The following is a 20,912-nucleotide window of genomic DNA, read 5'->3' on the forward strand; positions in this document are numbered from 1 at the left end:
GCAACTAACACAGTGGTGGGGACGCCATTTGTTTAAGTTCCATTAGGATGTGTAGTTAAAAGCCTTACTAAAAGGTTCAATTTCTCACTTCAGTGATTAACTTTATTGCCTAAAGGTTAAGTAAAGCTTCAAAGGGAAAAATGAGTTTTAAGAGTATTGTCGTAGTTTACCAACTTTTTCAAAGGAAACATTTCCTGAAAAGGCTGCGTGGGTGGAAGGTTACGGCTTGATCATAGTGTGCATTTCTGTAGTGTTTTATCTAAAAAATAGGTGATTTCACAAATTAGTCAGCTTGCTTCAAATGGCGCTAACAACCACCACAAAAATGCTGCTTTGGAGACAAAGAAAGATCAATTATTTCAACTTTTTTTCTTTTCCCCCAAACAATTTTTTTCCCCTTAAATACTAATAATAATCCAAGAAAAAAAAAAAAAATACCTAACTTCTTTCTCAGTTTAGGTGTTTGACTTGCAAACCTGAAACTTTTGTCCATAGCCGTTAGCTGTATATCTTAATTTAAACAGCATATAATGACAATTACTGACTATATGCCAATGTACTTTGTTTTATGTGCTGCTGGCCTTGATGATCATTGATTGTAGGCATATCTGAGCAGCTTACCTTAAAAAAAAAAAAAAACAGTGCAGCAATTACATGAACCGGATTTTGATCCTAGAATGGGATTACGGGCTGGGGGGCCATAATGCTTCTGTGAAGGTAGGTCACAGGATGCTGTGTTTTGCAGAGGTAAAGAAATGGCTCCCAGCTGTGCTCAAAAAGGTGGGTAGACCATTTCTGCAAAGTTCTCATGATTATTACTTCACTGTCAGCCAGACAGCAAGATTTTCTTGGGTATTTTTTTTTTTCCTTTACCTGACCTACAATTATGACGTATAGAGACTGCCTTGCCTTGCCTTTTATTTTTCCCTTTCCCTTTAACTTAGTTCACTTTAGCTTTGTTTAGTTTGTGTTATTGTTTTGAATTGCCCTGCCTTCTCTTTTAATTTCTTCATACCCGCTTCCTTGGGAATAAGTACCGACTTGGGAAGTTGGAGCTGCTGTTCAGACTGGGTGTGTCCAGAAACCATAGAGTGCTGTGCAATACGGTGCTCTGTATTTTTTTCCTGGCCTGGACTGCAATATCATGCAAGTCCTTCCTTCTTCCCAGTATCTGTCATCCTATTGCTGAGGACTAAAAGATACCCAAACAGATATTTTGGGAACCACCCCTAAAAAGCACTGTCTCTACAGAGGCAAAACATTCCTTGGATTTCTCTGTAAAGACCTGACCTCCGGCATTTCTTGCTCAAGCTCATTGCTGCCGGGCAGACTGAGCATGAAACAAGATGCTGCATATAAACATTACATAAAGCTCTTAAATTGCTTTACCTTCAGTTTAATTTATTTGGGGAGCCCTGATAGCCTAAAACCTCTATTTTCTCACAGGTCGGGAGTGGCGCAGAAGAAATTATCGTAAGTTTCTCCCACCAGTCCTGCTGGGATGGCATGCCTTTTACCTGCAGTTGTGTTGTCTAAGGCCAAAGAAATAATTAGCCTTTGTTGCTGTTTTTTATCAGAGTTTCTATTTTAACCTTGGTATGCTATCCACACTGACATGGTATTACTAGAACATTCGATACCGACTAGATTGTGCTGGCCAAAACATTTTGCTATCAGCCATCATGCCATTTGTGAAACACGGATGCTTTTCCATCCATTCTTAGCACCTTGTGCAAATGCTGAACAGTAAATTTAAAGGGAAAAATCCCTGTCTTCCCATGCCCATGCCTCGTACCTATCCTAAAATGATTTGTCCATTTCTTTACACATATAAATATTTTATATGCATTTGCATTTTTATTTATTTATTTATTTATTTTTAATTATAGACAGGCTTTTACTTACATCGACAATGCCAGTATCCAATTCCAGGTTTTCTACAAATTTTCGGCATGAGGTTCTCCAGATAATGATTATCTTAAAATGCCCTACCATTTTAATGTACAAAAATTGCTTTCCAAATAAGAGGTATAATCAATGGGACTGTCGTTTTTTCCTCATTAAAATTCATAACATTCCGACTAAACCTGTACAGCAAATACAACATCTCTTGTCTTGAGAGACACCGTAACAACACGTAAAAGCATTCTGCATTTTGTACACAAAAAATCCCTGCATTTGGTACGCTTGATTCTTCCCCTCAAGTTCCCTCAAAAATGGGAAGTGAGAAACAAGGCCCTGGTCTGAACCTTCATGGGGGTCGGGTAATGTTCATCTGCCCTTGGGCAGAATTCATGCCGTTGCTGGACTCCATACACAGTCTCTGTTTTTTCATTTGACTGGACTTCAATGGCTGCTTTGCTATTTCATTCTATTATTTACGTTTATGCATGCCACAAATGGTCTCTTTGTACAAATACATAGTGGCTTTATATAGATAACTGCTCTGTAAAATAACATGGACCTGTCATGCTTTTGACTCTGCGTTTGCTTTCTTTGTAGGCTGGGAATTTCTGTACAAACTGTGCCTCAGAGGTGGCTTATATGAATCTCTCTCTGCGGTGTTCACCCTTATTTATGCTTACCATTATCTGCTTTTTCCAGTGTTACATGTTGAGCTTTGTTCTAAGGCGTGACCATCGGTAGTTGCTGAACAGAGTGTGTGTTTATATTTTATCTCTTTCAGGCTCCAGATTACACTTTACCTAAAAGATCACTGTGCAAAGAAACCACTAGATGTAAGTGAGCAGTTTTTTCTCTTTAGAGTAGTAAGTATAGAAACATTTCTCTCCCGATGATGACTTTGTAAGAAGAAATACTTCCAAAACCTCTGCCCTATAATCTTCCCAGAATTCTAACTAAAAAGTGCTTTTGGAGAATGCAAACGTATACTAGTCCCAGAATGAACCTGCCCTATGGTTGCATTTAGTGCTGTACAGACATTTGGGAGCTTATCCTTGAAGATGCATTAGTCTTGATTTAAGGTCTTTTGACACATTATTACAGCACGCCACCATTGGCTCACACCTGCCATTCTGTCAGTCAGAGGAGAGGGAGGGGAAACAATTTTGATGTCAATCAGCAAATCCTTCGGGAGGTGTAACCTGTTAAGACATATTACCCTTTGCCCAACGCGATTTACAGACTTTGAATTTAAAGGACATGTGCCAGAAATAATTAGAGACTAATCTTTTTGTACTCGCTTATGAATGAAGGCATTTAGTACTGCCAGCACATTTATATTGTCCAGAAGAAGAAAGAAACAGAGGAGCTGAGCATAGAACTACTACCATTTCATTTTCTATTACTTGATCGTGCTGGCTAAATGTTAACCTCTTCTGTCCTCATGGAAGAAATACTTACAACTGTAGTTGTAACTTACGCCTAGATTAAATGTCCTGGCATGGGACAGATGATGCTGGCGGGATGCGCGATCCCTACCCTTGTTTATCAATCAAGACGTTGTTTTTAAATTAAAACATATGTATACATACATGAACTTATCAAAATATTAAAATCTTGCAAAATTAAAAAAAAAAATCTGGCTCTTACACTTAGTGACTTCAAAAAACAGTCTCAACGTAGAGAATTACAACTTGCATGGGCATAGCTTGTTTCGCCTTGCAACTCTTCTACTGTAATTACTGACAGACATCAAAAGGATAACATCAACCTCAAAATCTTAATTTAGGACCTAAATCCTGAGCTGAAGGAGACTTTCCCCCTCCCCCTCATTCTGGGGTTTTGAAATAACGCAAAAGAAATGAGGCATTTACACGCAACTCGCTTGTTACTGCTCGCAACTCCTCTCTGGAAGGAACATCTTGTCCTTAGACTGACCTTAGAGATGCAAGCTAAAGAAAATAGCTACAAAATGAGAATAACTATGGAGTAAATAAAAGAACAGTCAGGTCAGGTACTGTATATGTTATTCTAGGGAGAACTGGAATAACACAAAATAATTATATTGTAATTTTTTTTACTCTTTTGCAGTGTATTACTATACATACAGCTTGTTTGGGCTATGACTGGGATGGAGCTGTGGAAGGTCTGACATGCAGCTGCCACCGTGTATTATCACATCACTATTGCAGAGAATGGTTTTGGTAGCTGACCTGCAAAAACTTCAGGCACGTTGTTCAGTAGGCAAACCCTGTGACATTCCGTCATTATTACAGCCTTAGAACAAGGGATATTCCTTTCCTCCCAGGAAACTGTGGGAAGAGGATTGGGAGGGACTGTGGGTGGAGCAAAGGGTCACGGGGATCCAGAGCAGTCACGCGTATGGGTATAAGAAGCTATGCTACACAGCAATAAATTGGCACTTGAGCTAGACACGGTGTGTCTGTCTCTGGTGTCCCTGCTCGGGGAGCAGACGTCCAAGCAGCCAATAGATGTTGTCTCTTGGGCTGGGGTAGCATGGAGAGAGGCAACAGAAACACACTCTTCTACATCTTTCTGCCCTCCCTCATTTTTTACACACATGCACGCACGCACGCTCTGGAACAGAGAATGTAGAGTTAAGGAGAAGAAAGCGATTGCTCTCACCTGTGCCACAGACAATAGGGACTAATACATCGCCTTTCTAGAGAAGCCAATATACCATGGCATGCTCTACTGATAGATAGCGTGGGTATCAAAATCGCACGCAATTACAAGCCACGTAGTATCTGTATTCACTATTTGTATTCTCCATTTGTACTCACCAATTATTTTCATTGGATAGATATCAACTAACACATGGACACATGCATCAGGCACATATTTGTTTACTACTATGATCTGAAGGAATGGAAGAGCTGATATATTTTTACTGGATGATAGCAACACAAGTGTGCACTTGTAGCTGATATCTTTCCTTTGTGTCAAGTCAAATTAAATGAATCATTTTACAGTGCGAAAGACTACACCTTCTCACTTCTCATAGTTTAAATGTGTACCCTTTTTCCATGTAATTATGGTACCTGAGCACCTCTGGATATATCCCCACACACACACCCCCAATCCTTTTCTCTCTCTGGAAGCAACTCAGACATGACCATGTCAGCTAGTCCTTTAGCCTCTCTGATTTAGCTTGCTGTGGCATTCATTTACTTAATATATATCACTGGCAACTGTCCCTTGTCCTTAGGATACGGTGAACATGAAAAATAGTACACCAGTTTTAACACTACAAGCTAAGACTTTCTAGGATGGACCGGAACTGCTGTTTCAGGAAACATTGGCACTCACAGCTACATGTAAGTCAGACACCAAAAACCTATACCTAATACAAGAGTTAAACACTATGAGCAGCATCGTGTCTCATATTTTGTGGTAATGCTAATATAAAGAAGCTGTATGTTTCCTGATGGCAGCCAACTGCTGATTCCGCTTTTATTTTAATAGCCGTAAAGCCATTTTGGACTTTTCACAGGCAACGGAGGTGGTGGTAATGGGATTTGAATCAGACTCCTGCTTTGAACGTGGCCAGCAGAGAACCTCGTCAGTCTGGAAGGCTGTCGAATATGCTGTGACATTTAATCAACTGTTTGACTACAGGCTCACCTTTAGTGTCTGTGGTGAAGCGAACACGATTCCTCTCACCTTGCTTCACATCACACATCACTTTTTGTTGCACTGCCTTAGAGAGCTGTGTTATAGCCTTTTTTTTTTTTTTTCCTGAGAGGGACAGAGTAACAGAGGTCAGCTACAGTCATGAATTTTATGAAAGGTTTGCTGGGAAACCACATTAAATGGCAACATCGGTCCATACGTCAGCTCTGCAGCACTCTTATTCTGAGACTCTGCAGCCGAGTGATTTGCAGTGTACTCACATTTCATGGCCGTCATTTTCAAGCAATGTCATTTGCCTTGGTATCAGACATTTCAGCTGTGCCAGAGTCCACCCGGATGCTTGTGATAAAGTTCTTTCAGAAACAATCTTCACCAGAAATACGCTCCTAGGATCCTCAAACCTCCGATCTTACGAAACATGGGATATAAAGCCTTGCATTTACACTTCAAAATACAAGAAAAGCTGAGGAGGAAAAGCCGAGAGGAAAATTGTTATTCCCAGGATTCAGAAGTTTGACAACTTTAGATTCAGAAATGAAACAGTACAATTTCATTCTACAAACTGTCTAGCAAACCTTTCCTCCATTTAGAGTGGCCTAGCAAAATCACACTAAACAAACATTTGTATCTCTGAATACTGATAGTCCCTAAGCCAGAGAAACACATATCTTAGGCAAACAAGCAAAAACTACCTAGTATTACTACTTGCAGTGCATTTGCTTCTAGATCAGAGGCCCCTTATATTAGCCTCCGCACAGATTAAGATAGGAATAAGAGAAGGATAGCTCTAGCAGACTTGACGCCATGTTCAACTGTTGCTGTAATCACTGCGGTCCTGATTTTGCCATTTATGACAGAAAGGCATTCAGTTACTATCAGTGAGGTCCACAGAATGCTATTTGCATGTAAGATGAGGTCTATACTACCGATATGGCAAATACAATGTTTTGTAAATTTCTGGATAGAAAATCAATGCTTGTGATGTTTTTTCCTGAGAGTATTTTTTCCAGAAATAATATCACCCCAGTTCCCCACGATACCATGTTTTCTTTTGTGTTTCATCGTATTACTGGATATCAGTAGAAGTCTTATTGTAAAATATTCAGTTGCAGAGGTAATGTCATGTCAACCACCTTACGGAACCGCCAAACTTGTCTCTATACAAACACTGAAACACGCCTCTTGGTCCCTTATGAGAAAGAAGCCGCTCTAAAAGTAGCAATACTTACTCAAAATTGTAAGGAATTGCAGGACCGCTTCCACATCATGGAAAGGATCTCTATTAAAACTGGTAAACATTATGAAAAACTGATAGGAGTAGTAGTCCTACTGTTGTGTCAAAGATAAATGTCTCAAAGTGCTGAACATTGGGGCGTGATCTTTATGGAGATCTTTCTTGCATCTGGGAAAATGTTTACTGGCATATTCAGGAGGGTTTTCATGAAACTTGCCACATACCTTACAGACGGACTCGTTATTGTAACTGCAGACCGTAATACATCTAATGGCTGAGTTAATTTTAGTACTATCACTCCTGCTGCTGCAATGTGACAGGCATCAAATTGTCTTTCATCTGTTCAGAAAACCAGTTTTCACTCCAAACCTTACATTTACTTTGTATAGACTAAATGCGTCTGTCTCCCCAGGACAGTCCAGAACTTCAGCTGAGATCTTGGTCGTTAAAAATACATCTTTGGAGGACAGAAACGTGAGCTTCCTATAATACGTTATGGAAGAGTCCCGTGTGATGAAGTGCCCACATGCTGAAGGAGACACATTAGCTGGTCATTGCCATCCTGAACTAGTGGGACATGCACAGAAGACCAACAGATTGACCCATGAAGCCCTCAAGGCACAAAGGATGATTGCCATATGTGAATCCAAAGTCTCAAAAAGGGAAGGAGTTAGGTTTCTTGAGTCGCAAGAAGAGTTGTATATATAAAGCCACTTTAGAGATATGTATATATATCTATACACGCACACACACACACTTATATATATATATAATGGACGTACAGCCCTCCTAATTTCACTTACGGATCCTTAGGCCTGAGGTCTGTCTCCACAACTGGAAGAAAACAGAGCCCAAAGTTGCTGCTGTGATAGCAGCATGGTATCTAGCCCGGTCTTTTGGAAGATGAACTCTTACTTATTCGAGCAGGAAAGAGGAGAGAGGCTCCCAGTAGCTATGTACACCCTTAAATGTCGGAAGAAGGATCTGTAAATGCTTTCCTCAGTTTTCTTGCTTCTTCATATTTAGTGCGGGTTTTCCAATAATCACTGTAAGTACCTGTGACATCACGTCTACTCCTCTGAAACAAAGCTGCTTTACCAGAAGGACTTAAGTGGTCCGTTATCTCCACCTGGTTAGGTAGGCACTCTGTACCTGTGATGGGGAAAAACCGCACCGCTGAACTCAACTCCTATTAACATTTTGATGGCTATGAAACCCTACTTCTAGTAGCCCATTTGCACCTAGGGTTTACCGTCTCGCCTTGCTCTTTTTCCTCAGTCTCCAGATGTAGTAGTTGAAAACATAGCAAAGCTTCATTGTTTTGATAAACTTTTGTTTGTTTGTTTGTTTTTTAACCCAACATATCTAAATCGTTGAAAAAGCCCAGCTCATCGCAGGAGTTCAAAATTACAGCCAAAGACACCGAGTCAGTTAAATGAAGGCAACAGTACGGTCGAAGTGAAAAAATCATGGTAAGTCTCCTTCCTTATACACCTTAAGAAACTTTATATAAAGAGATACTTCGACCACCTCAAATCTTTTTTGTATCCTACTCAGGAATTGGGAAATATCAATAAAGTACTGGCTGACACATAAACCTCTTTACGCGTCGGGTAAAGGTTAGGAACAAGTGTTTATATGGTAAGATCAAATCTTGAGCTATACCCAAGAAAATCGTATAGGAAATTTCAGCATGGTATAGCATTTCTCAGATGTTACACTGTAAGTTGGACTCTCCTCCAGTAAAACCAAGTAATTCTGCGATGATGTCTCACAGACACTCAAAAAATGAGTCCTTGGTGTCAGTTTAATGCTTAATGTAGAGAACATCTCATTAGAAAATGGCCACCAGAGTAAATCCTTCCTGTGATACTTGCCACTAGTTGTTACCACAGAGGAAGAAAAAGCCCATAAAACATGACTGGGAAGAAGGCCAGAATTCTCTTTTCACTCATTGCGGGCTCTCTACTTGACAAAGAGGGCAAACTGATGGGGCAGCTGCAGAAAGAAGCCTGCCTTCCTTCTCTTTACATTATAGCTGTTATACAAAGCTAGAGAAGTGCAGTCTCCAGCACTGACGTTCTGATGCTCTTTGCAAAAAGAAGAAATAAACGTGCGCCTCTGTAAATTTCAGCAGTAGAAAAAGTTTAAGAGGGTGCTGTCACCTGCTTCATGGTATATATAGCTTGGTAAATAAGGAAGAGAGAATGGGCTCCTGGCAAAACCCTTGGGCGTTCTACGCTTAGCCTCCCCTCTCAAAATAAAATATAATGCTAAGTTTTTCATGCTGTTTTTTTATGTATGGTTCTCTTCTACCTCATCATTCTAGTACAATTCAACAAACATTAGAGAGAAATTCTTCCGTTTAAATCCTTTACTGCAACAGAAGTAAATATCTTACTTCTAGAAAACGCATTTCTTAAAGATAAAATACAATTCTACAATACTCTTTCAGATAGATTTGCCATAAGTCAGATACTCTTGTTCAAATAATAGACTATGAACCTAATTTATCTTGTGCCTTCAGGAAGTACAGAACTTGCTCTTATTAAGGTGCTCCATTATGAGAGTCTGACTGATACGATTAATTGTTTTTCAGCTGTGCTGTAGTTGTCATTGTAAGCCTTCTCATTGAAGGAAAAGGCAATTAGGGATGAAAGTATTTAACAAGAGACCAAAATGAAATTATACAGTTTTAAGGGTAGATCGCAGTTATGATGACATTTACATTGTCATTCAACTAAAATAATGACATAGAGCTGCATGGTACTCTGGTAAGGGTGACGGGAACAAACCTATTAACTTAGGAGGAAAAAATGCATCACTGCCTGATGCGCTGTAATAATACTTTTGTATTGAGATGGCCTGTTTTTCCCCTTCCCTTATGCTCCTTCCTAACTTACAGATGCAAATAGAAACAAATTCCTATTTCAGATGACCTGATTGGATCTATTGCTGGATGACTGGGATAACTAGATGTAATTTTCTTACCTTTTGTTTTCCAAAGACAAGCTTTCTTCTAAATTCCAGGGTTTTGAATATGCAACATTTATATTAGGGGCAAACCTAATTTTCGGTGCATAATAAATCCAGAAAAACTAGCTGCCTTCTTCTGTCACTTAGAGGATATAACTCTGTCATATGTGAGGAAGCAGTCCTTGTTCTATGCATAAATATAAACGACTGTACCAGTTGGTACTCTACAGCATAAAAGAGGTATGTGTAGGGAAATAAAAGCAAAGCTGTGGAAGACACTAATAATACCTGTTCCCGTTAGAGCTAGACTATGCATTCCATACAGTTTGTGTCTTCAGAGGTGTAGATATCCAAGATTTTCTGTAGGTTTTGCCCAAAGTATTATGAAGTTATACCTAACCATTGTTCTTCAACATATTGTTTCACCAAAGGACTTGCTCACAAGAACTGATGTTTCCAGTACTTCCTTGTAGGACTGATTCTGGGTCTTCCTCTATTTGCTTGTTGACTTTTATTTGACATTTAAGTTTTGTTTGCTTATTTCTTTTTATTTTAGTGTCAAAATTTGTACTAAACCAGGTTTGAGAAACTCAAAAACTGTGATCATTCAAATATTATGTCCAAGTGCAACTTGACTTCATCTCTGTATTAGTTCGTGTTGCCGTTAATCGCACTGCTTGATATCTTTTTCCAGAGCCTTCCCGAAGGGCTTTATGGAAAAGACAGCAAAATCTGAGCTTCTAATTTTTGGTTTTAATTGTGCTGAAAGGATTAAATACTAAGTCAATAGAGTTGTGTCTGAAACTTTCCATCCTTCCCCTAACACTGGTATCGCTATGAAAGCCAGCTATGCTTCACTTATTAACTTCCCTTTTTCTTCCAAAACAATAATAGAAATGGTAGCAAATGAATGAATCTTACCAGCTGCCCTTACAGGACTTACCTTTCATGAACTACTTTTCTAGAATTTAACGTAGTGGGGCCCAGCTCTGACCTCTTTTTTTCATACTGAGTCATACTTCACTCTCCTCTTGCCCTTTCTACCCATCCTTTCCCCAAAGTCCTACTCAAGTTGTGAAGTTAGGCGATTGTTCACATTGAGTAGGGGTCATGTAACACATTTCTAAATGACTAATACCTTTCAAGTTTATTAAAACATGTACTTTGGTTTTAAAAAAACCACACATCTTCCAACAAAGTTTAACTTGTACCGCTACTGACAAGCCTTTTACTCCATATATCCTTAACTTGAATCACTACAGAGCAAGCAAAAGGGAAATTAGTAGTAACTGCAAAAACACCATGGGACCAATTCACATCTGACATGAATCGACTTCCACTGTGAGCGTAAGAGTATCTCTATGAATTCTGGAGATGTTATTTCATAGGGAATAAAAACGCCTTTTAAAATAATTTTCCTACACCAGATAAATCATTTACAAGTTCGGGGGTTAGTATGAAAAGGAACCACGTAGCTGTATACAGACATTTTTTTTTAAATGAAACTAAAGATCAAAGAGTTGAGGGACAGGCTGAAATTTTATGTACCCTGATTAACAAAAGAATACATTTTAAACGAGCTTTCTAATTATGTAGGGATATAACACACTGATGTAGTGGTTGTTAAATCGCACAAATTAAAAGGCAAAAGCCAAACTGCAACCCAGAGTTTTCAGAGCAACATCAGAGCTTGAAGAATTCATAAACCAAGTAAACCTTCTGACATAACTATAAAATGTGGTATAAACCCTAGGAAAAAATAGCCATCTTGAAAGGGTAACAGCACTTTTATGAGAATTTCAACTGCACCATGGCAACATCAACCCGTCAAAGCAAATGAAGGGCAGTAAAAGTAAAATTAAAAATGATGAAGGGGACACCAGCTTGCTAACAGCTTTCCAAGCTGTAAAGCTTTCAAATGTTATCTCTTCATTGGTTTGTTCTATCACACATGCCGGTTACCAAGCTTTATCATATGTATCTTTCCTGTTGCTGCAGGTTGCCAGGTTTTGATGGACCTGTGCATAAAAATAAATAAATAATATATTCCTTCTTGATGCACACCCCTCTTCCTTTCTACTACCTTCTTTTCTCTTACTGGTTCTTCTATACTGGTGACGCCTCCTATTAGCTAGGGTAATAGAAATGATGAGAGTAAGTTCAAAGGTTTCTTGGCTACCTTCTCTTCCCATTCCTCTCTCCCCCTTGCTCCACCTACATATCCTGTAATCTGTCACCACAGATTTCAAAACCCTAGCTAGGGGAGGCTGCTCTCACAGGTGTGCGTGCTCTCACAGGTGTGCCTGTATCATGGCATCTACTGCTTAGATATCCTCTCTTTAAATGTTCTGTCAACCATTCAATCAAATGGCTAGAAAAATCTTTGGACTCTTTCATATTTAGTCTATCATTAACGAAGCAGACTTGTGATTAGGCCATCGCATGTACTGTGTAACACACGCTCTATTTCAGGTTGAAAACAAGAAGGGCTCTGACAATGTTAACGCTACATATGAACAATATTAGGTCTGTTCATTTTTTTCATTTCAGGAGAGACGCTTTTTGATGTTTTGCCAGTCAATGACTACCATGCCAGGAGGTCTTGTCTGAGACTACCTTGTCTGATGTCACAATGATTACTATTTTACAATATACTTTGAGTAAAAAATATAAAATTAATAATAATAATAATGATATGTTTATTTAAAAACATTAGTAGCTTGCAGATTAAACTTTCCTGATGAGTAAAGAAAAATGTTTAGTTGAGACCTTTAGCAATCCATATTTGCTCTTATGCAAGTGCCACCATTTAACACCTACAGAAGTGAAATACATTTTCAAATTTGAAGCAATCAAACCTACTTTTATGCTTTTCTATATGTTTGCTTTATATTGCTGAACAAGGGGGTTTAACTTCAGATCTGTTTCATCCCCAAGAAACATTTAGAAGGATTGCACTCCTAGCCCAAGTCAACAGCTTTCTTTTTTTTTTTTTTTTTTTCCCTAGACTTCTCCTAGACTGCCACCTGGCATAAGCACAGTTTGCCTAGATTATCATTTGTCTTCTGTTTCTACAGAACAGTTTCTAGGTTCAAACTATGCAGCTCATGTAGAATGCACAAAACATAGAGTTAACGCAACCTAGACTTACTTGCATGCTGAAATTCATCGACAGTGTTGACTTTACAGATAGCCTTATTCATGTGGCATCTTTTCATTTCATACAAACAAAAATGACAAAAGGTAACATTTTCCAAGCAAACATGGAAATAATATCAATGACAGCTGAACCTGAGGAAAAGGATATCGATGGGGAGCTCTTCTGGATTTCTTCATTGCACCTGATGGTTAACATAAACGTCCCTCTGAGCATGAGAATGGGGGGTGCCATTTTTTGTTAGGGAACTGGCAGAACACCCTCAGCTCATTTGTTGGTCCCTTCAGGATCGAGACAGACACCTGAACCATTTGAAAGGTTAGAGTGGCCATATAGAAAATCATCAACTTGTACTACATCTGAGGGATAGACACAGACACAAAAAGCTTTCTTTTTGCTGCAAGAAAGCTTGCAGCAATTGGATAGTTTGCAGGCTTCTCCAGTTGCAATGATGTTACAGACGAGATGTAAAGCAACATCGGCTGACCTTCAGGTTCAGGAGATATTGGATTCAGTTCTGGTTTGACTGATTTTGTGTGACCAGGACCTGTAAAATCTAGTACGTGGCCCATGGCAGTCTCTGAATGCAGCCTGCTGCCAATTCGGTGTGGCCTGTTCCTTGCACTTAATGCTTCTGCAGTTTGTGAAGCCATGCACAGGCCTTCAGTCAAGAAGGCTTTGATTTCTACTTCATCAGTTCCTACCTATCAGCAGATAGGTATTGCATTTTGTTGCACGAAAGGAAAATGGGAATTATTTGGGGTCATTGCAACACTCCATACACTCTTCCTGTAAAATCTAAGGACTTGAATGATTTCAGCTGCCAGTACCTGTTTTCTTACTGGTCTCAATTTGATATTACAGGAAGCTCCATAATGGGTCATACTGTCACTCAGGAGATCCTTCTCGGAGCTTCACTCTAGCTTTTCTTTACATTGTAACTATTTTATTGTTCTGAGCCACAGATAGAGAACATAGTTGGAGTCCGTGCTGTGTCAGCTCCTGGGGAGACAGTGTCTATGCTGTCTCGATAAGTGAATGAGACTGAGACTTAGATATCCAGAAACTGGTTTTAGTCTACAGGCAGACATTAGGCATTACTGGCTATCAAATACACACTTAAATTTAGAAATACCACCAATTTTTGGTTCTAACACACTTTTCAGAACCTTACAGCCCAAGTATTTCCCTGTCAGTGGAACCAGTGCAAAGAATTACATGCTTACAAATGTGGAAAAAAAATAAAACATGAGCATATTCTGTATTCAGTGAGGATTCATTATTCATGCCTTCACACTCCAAATAATAAAATAATTATGATGAATTCCATTTAAGGAATTCTTTCTCCCAACAGACATTGGCATATAGTTTATTGCAATTACAATAAGGAGCACTGAGGAGTCCTCCAGTAGCAATAATACCTCAGAGCACTACTGGTGATAGATTGATACCTGTTAGTTTATTCACATAAACTTTCACCTTTAAGATCAAAACAAATGGAAAATTAATGATTAAAAAAAATGCAGTTATTATCCTTACTATGTCACATTATTATCCTTACTATGTCATTATCCTAATTATTTTTAACTCATTGGAGGGGGGCGGGGATCTTAAATGTAAATAAACAGTTGGCATTTATGAGTAGCTGTGTTGCCCCATGGAACTGCATCATTGTAAATTATAAGACATATCAATGACTATAATAGACTTTCTTTCCTCCACACCCACACACTGTTCAGCAGAATGAGGTACTAGTGATGACATTTTTAATATATAACTCTCTTTACCTAGTATATCTGCCAAGATGAAAACTGATACTGTGTCTACTCTTGCATTTGAAGAATGGACAAAAAGGTTTGAACTTGGGATTACAGCCATAATCAAGCTTAATACAGCTGGATGCAGGACAGGAATCACAGTATAAACTGAAGGGAACATGGGACTAGGAGAGCAGGAAACAAGGAGAGAAATTTCTGTGGCTTGTTTCAACATTAATATATTAGACCTGCCTCTGTGACTCTGAGGCAGAGATGGAAGGCGGCAAAGGAGAAAAGGAAAGAAAATAGCTAAAGGATCAGGCCTGATGTAAGTTCTTGCACTATTGCTCAAATTTAGAGCAGACAGTACTCCCAGAAATATTTTTCTAAAATATTTCTATAATAATGAAAAGCCCTTTGGACTAGAAGGTGGTAACAGTGCTCTCTAAATCAGTTTTAATCTACTGTTTCAGCCACCCAATCCCATGTAGTGCCAGAACAAATCTAGAATGAGCAAGAAAAGAAATAGTCTCTGGGTTATTATTTTTAGGCCTCCAAAGCTTTCTAAGTTTTAAGCCAAACCTCAGAGATGAAGGGATTTTTTTCATTGTACTTTTAGGAATAAGGATCAATGATTTCCCTTTGATCAAGCCTGTGGCTCTGTTTGATTTCATTTTCTTATGTTTTTACTGTGTGGTGCCTTGAGATGTTTGTTTGACAAAGTGCTCCATAAATGGGAATTTTTATCGTTATTGTCATTGCACTTCTTAGATCCCAAACTATACATTGTTGTCATACTAGCGTTTTAGACTGTCTGATTTTTTCATTGCTGAGGAGGATTGATCAGTCCTGTTACACTTGCTACTGGGACCAATGTATTTTGTAATTAATAGTCTTCTGTAGAGCACTATGTAGGACTGGATGCCTGGGCAGAGAGTTATTCTTCTTTACACACAGCTCTGCATTTAGTCTCATAATAATATCATGTCAGTAAATAACAGGATTCTGAGAGTGGTTGTTTCTTTGCTTTTTAATTCAGGCAGCAGTCTGTCCCACCCAAAAATACTACTGGCTGAGACCTGAAAACACCAACATTTCTCAAAACAACCATTTAAGTGCCTCAATGAAATTCTCCATCAGAAATAAATATTACATTTGGGTTTCTAATATGAGCAAAGGATATGACAGAATAGCTTCTAAAGATGCCATTTGCTGTCTTTTCAAAAATACACAGATTTCACAGTCTTTTTATACTATTCCTCTCATTTAATGCTTGCTGTCCTACAGCCGTTAGTCCAAACTCTGTTAAACTGCACAATGCCACTGGAGTACAGCACAAACTGGAGATTGAATGGGCTCCCTTGAAGTCGAGCTTTGTAAAACAGTCTGGAATAATTGGCTACATATGCTACAGTGGTCTGGGTAAAATGCATAAGGGTGTGAATATGAAGTACAATTGTTGGAATATATTTCAGAGTGATCAGGAATGTATTCCAAACAAACAAGTAGTGTGATTTAGACCATCATTCACATCAATGCTGAGTTTTACTTCATAGACTCAAATGTGATCGTAATTATGCTAGCAGAAATCCACAGAAATTCAGTTTAAATCAACAGAATAATAGAAGACTGAAATCAAAGTAATAGAACAGAATTTGCTTATCTTTTCTTGCACGTGCATCCTAAATTAGATCTGCTCACTTGACTGATATATTTTATCACTTTTTATTATTGTGGTGCAACTGGCTCTGAAATGTTACAGCAACTGGAGCATAATTCTTTTCAGATCACACATAATCCATGCTATTTTGAAACAGGTACTCTATTTAGACTTCAGACCAGAGAATTGTTTCAGCCGAGCTATGGAAGTTTCTGCCAATTCTCAACTTTTATTGCTAGGGTCAAAATACAATTCCAAAAAGAAACTATTATTCCCCGTTCCAAAGTTAAATTTGCAAAATTGGCATTTAAATGTAAATATAGTTTGTCTTGGTTGCAAAGTGAGCACAACTAATATTGCATAACAATAAATACAAAGCCCCAAATGACATAAAAGAGCCACTTTCAGTGCTGTACTACACATGCAGCTTAGAGGGTGGGTGAGCTACAACAGAAAGTGTTCTAACCACTGACAGACTGAGAAAAAAATATGGATAAATCTGGATTAAAATTATGGCAGTTTTTACCTGTCTTGCTACAGTGCTTTTTTTCTATTTCATAACTAATGGAACATACACTTTACATACTAAAGACAATAAGTAACTTGTGAATTTCTACCTTGGTTCCTTTTGGTAAGAACAGATGGAGCTGTTCTCATTTGTCAGCCCTTTAATCCTTCACGCACAAGCTGTCATCATACTAATAACTATCTCCATACCTGCAATTCACCTCCTTGCACATTGGTTAACTCAGGTCTTCTGGAATCTGGCAACTGTTGCAATGCCAGGAGTGCCCAGGCCTTTACACTTCATTATGGGAGTCAACACCTAGCGCCAGAGAGCTCTGAAGTCTCAGGATAGATCTGCACAGTCTCACAGACAACCAGTGTGCATATCCTCCTGCAGGATCTTGCACAAAAGGGTCCCAAAGAAAACACAACTTGTTATACTCATTAAAACCACATTGTCCCATCATATTATTCTGACTTAGCTAGTCACCTCCTTACTTGGTTCCCGAGCAAAGGCATGGAAAAAAAAATCCGTAATGCATCACCTACTTGACTGGAAGGGAAGATAGATGACCCTGCATACTGCTAGACCATGTTCGGTTGTCCCATTTCACCCTGAAATGCAGCCAGTAAGACGGACACCAGGGTCTGAGACTATAGTCTTAGTAGAGATTTGACAAATTACATTTTCAGAACTATCTACTACAATCTAGATGCCTCCAGATATCATCTCCCTCAATAAGCTAATGACATCTCTATTAAAATATTTTTTCACCACATAGTGTACTGGGTCTGGCTGGAATGTTAACTTTCCCGGCAGCAGCCCATACAGTGCCATACTCTGTACTTGTAGCTAGAACAGCAGTGTTATCACACCAGTGTTGTGTCTACTGCTGAGCAGCAGTGGCACAGCATTGGGCCTTTCTCTAACCCTCCTAGGGGGTGGGCAAAAAGTGAGGAGAGAAACATCAGCTGACCTAAACCAATCAAAGGGATATTCCATACCATGTGGTGTCACACTCAGCAATAAAAGGTGGAAACAGGAAGAAGAGGGGAGGGGTGGGCTCTCGTTGGGAAAACGTCGGTCCTCCTCTCGAACACCGGCTGCGTGCGTTGAGGCCTTGCTTCAAGGACATGGTCAATCATTGCTCATTTGTGGGAAGTAGAGAGTAAATTCTTTCCTCTGGACTTCCATATAGCCTTCATTTATTTTGTTTGTTTGTTTTCCTCCCTTCTTTTTATTTTTCCCTTTCCCTCTCCCTTTTCCCCTTCCCCTTTTATTTCCCTTTAGTTAAATTGTTTAGTTCATAATAATCTTTATTTAATTATTATTATTATTTCCCTTTAATTAAATTATCCTTATCTCAACCCGTGAGTTGTTCTTTGCTTTACTTCTCCCCCTCCTCATCTAAAAGAGGGGGAGTGAGAGAGCGGCTGTGGGGTTTAGCTGCCCAGCACGGTAAAACCACCACAATAGTAGTGGTGAGAAAGTACATGGTATCTCTTTAACACGTGCATTTTAACTGTAGTTTATGATAACTCACCATCCTGTAATAACAGGATGAAATAATATGGAAGTAATTATGTTTGCACTTTTCCTCTTCATCTTTCAGTTTAAAGATCGTAGATATTGTCAACATTAACAAAAAACAGTATTTCTACCCTTTTGTTGTGCCCCCTGAGCATTTGGTCCAATAATATCAATGCATAACATTCACGATAACTAGCAGCAAGACAGTAGTAAAAATATACTAACAGTTACAAAGCAGCGATAAGTGCTCAACACCAAGAAATAAAGAACACAGCGGAAAGGAGTCCAAATTGCCAAAAATTACTGCTCAGGAAAGAGATACTAAACTGCAGTGTTCATTTAGGTATTCACCTTAATGTATAGATCACAAATAGAAAGAAGATACTTCTAGGAACCCGGCTGTCACTGCATAACTCATGCAACATGACAAAGGTAATTTGCAGAACTACCAATAAGAACACATTAATACATACTCGTCTTGTAAGAAGACCAGTAGCATACCAAACCAGATGGACTGGTTTGTGTCAGTGTTCCTGCTAGCTTATACCATCCCCTACTTAATCCATTGCTTATGTACATAGCATTACCTTTCCTGACTTGAACAGTACTTTCGAAATCAGAATCCTACTGCTTAAAATTGCTTTGCATACCTCTACCGTACTGAGTTTGAGCTCCAGATTTGTTCCAGACTACCATTTTTCCTGTTTATTTCCTTCATCCAGAACTTGCTACAAGCAGACAATTCCTCACTTTATAATATCATCTTTCCTATGTCTCTGAAACAAGCTTTCATGATAATCTTCAAACACCTATGGTGAGGTATTTAATATAGAGGATCCCATGAGTACACACTATAAAATCATCAGATTTGTCATATTAAAATAGCAGTAATAAACTAAATTGGTAATTAAAGCTATGTTCTCCTCCACAGAAAAGACAAAACTCAGCATCAGACAGCAGGCAACTGCACCAGAGAGAAAGCACACTTGCTGGCTCATGGGAATTCTATTCTATTGGTGAATTTTACCAGTTTCAGCAGCCATGGGAGGATTAGGTAGAAGTAAAGATCCACATCCTGATGGTGGCCTACAGAACTGGCTTAAGGGCATGCAGTCTAATTCTATGAAGGGGGCAGACAGACAGTAAATAATATACATATAGAAAATGATTATTTTCCCATCTAGCTCTAAGATTTCCACCACCACCACCTTTGGATTGAAATCATGCCCTTTTCAGGAAACTATAGTCATCATGCAGGTCATAATCATCAGGTACTCCTGCTCAGCTCAAAACCTGCCATTAAAAATATCATGCTGACAAATGGGAATGGAGTTTTTGCTGATGAATGGATAGTACCAAATTAATTAAGTAGACATCATGACCAACACTGGCATGAATATTACTTGCGTGAAAGCATGAGTTGACTGAAGACACCAAGAGAATGATCATCTTTATCACATAGGCTTTTTGCACTAGAAGAAGTAATTTAGTGCACCCAGTCAGCAGATCCAGCAAGCAGCTGGTCCAGCCCTACCTGAAAACAGCTGAGGAACTCTCATTTAAAATAACCCGGCCCACAAAGACACATGAAGTTCCTTTGAAGAAAGCCCTAACAGAAAAGTCTTGTGGGAACTTTCCATAGAGAAAAGAGGACCTCCTCCTGCAAAGCTTGTCCTCCTTCAGCCCAGAAACAGCTTGCTGACCTGAAAAAGGAGTTTCTCTTGTTCAGTGGCTCAGATTAGAAATCAATAGGCTCTGGCACTGCTTCCAATTTAGGTAATAACAATCCTGCCTCTTATTCAGAGTGTCTGGAATATGATACCTAAGGATGTGATTACTGTATTTTCTGGTTCCTGAAGGCAGCTGCAAAGATTTTCACACATCTCCCCTCTTGAACAGATTACTGAAGGGGATTTATGCAACGGAGAATGAAGAGGCTTCCCAAGCTCCATGAGACTAATGGGCAAGGAGGGGAAGAATTTGTACACAGGAAAAGGGAGGGAGGGAGCATTGCCACATTCTTCAGCTTTTATCTAGAGGAATACTGTCAATCAGATGTTACTGAGGGGACCCATAAATGGATGTTGGTAAAGTATACATAAGAGGCATCACCCAAATTCCTGTCATCCTATATTTTAATAGTAATGTGGTCCTTTTTTTTTTTTTTTTTGACTGTACCATGCAGTCATACAGACTGATCATACAGTAAGAAAGTCAAAAGGTACAGTGAATTACCAGCTGACATTGTCTTGTTTATATCTACCGCTTCTTAACTTCTTAAAATAAGTAGGGCTGGTTAGAGAGGCTAACTGCAGAAGTCACTTGCTTGGGCTGGAAGACCGCAACAACTATAGCTGTATTAAATGTCTGAAACCCGCCCACAATCCAATGCTATGAGAGGGAGACACTAGAGCTCCAAATTTACTGTGAATACCCTACACTATTTCTAAAAAGTATCTCAGCAAACTATCCTACAATAAATAAGAGGATTTAAGCTGAGGTTAATCACAGATAGATCAGGCCCAACAGCATCT

The 20,912-nt window shown here is 39.0% G+C and overlaps 1 long non-coding RNA gene across 4 annotated transcripts in view; it reads right to left on the reverse strand.

The window, feature by feature from the left end:
• Nucleotides 1-20,912, reverse strand: part of LOC311440028 — a 37,006-nt gene that overhangs the window by 15,080 nt on the left and 1,014 nt on the right. For 2 of the 4 annotated variants that reach the window (XR_014695166.1, XR_014695169.1), the window contains exons 2-4: nucleotides 5,817-6,019; nucleotides 5,548-5,661; nucleotides 2,586-2,716 (exon numbers count right to left, since the gene is read on the reverse strand). This is a non-coding gene — a long non-coding RNA (uncharacterized lncRNA). The remainder of the gene's footprint in view (nucleotides 1-2,585; nucleotides 2,717-5,547; nucleotides 5,662-5,816; nucleotides 6,020-20,912) is intronic. The other 2 variants (XR_014695168.1, XR_014695167.1) reach the window with 2 other exon arrangements.

Source organism: Aythya ferina (genome assembly GCF_964211825.1).
Source record: "Aythya ferina genome assembly, chromosome: 7".
NCBI lineage: Eukaryota > Metazoa > Chordata > Aves > Anseriformes > Anatidae > Aythya > Aythya ferina.